We start from the raw sequence: 394 nt of genomic DNA on the forward strand, positions 1-394 counted from the left end.
CTGGCGTCCGGTTTCCGAACCCGTGGCTGTCAGCAGGCTCGAGAACAGACGCCGGCAAAATTGAGCGTCGGCTGTCAAACCCGCTGACAGCCGCCGCTCCTGTCCGAAAAGAGGCGCTAGGGATTCGCTAGTGTCCCTAGTGCCTCTTTTTACCGCTGGCCCTAATTTAAATAAATTTAATTACTGTATCGCACGCACAGGAGAGTGTCCTGTGCGTGTGCTGGGAGAGCGGGCGCTCACCTGCTCTCCCGCTATTTTTACTGTATCGGCCCATATGAACTTAAAACTGTTATCAGATCATTCTATTTTTTCACACTTACCTCAGTTCTCAGTAGGCTATGCTACAATGCTATTAACACTCTCTCCACACCATGTCCTGCCTAATTCAATGCTT

The sequence above is a fragment of the Rhinatrema bivittatum genome, chromosome 1 (genome assembly GCF_901001135.1).
Source record: "Rhinatrema bivittatum chromosome 1, aRhiBiv1.1, whole genome shotgun sequence".
Taxonomy (NCBI): Eukaryota; Metazoa; Chordata; class Amphibia; order Gymnophiona; family Rhinatrematidae; genus Rhinatrema; species Rhinatrema bivittatum.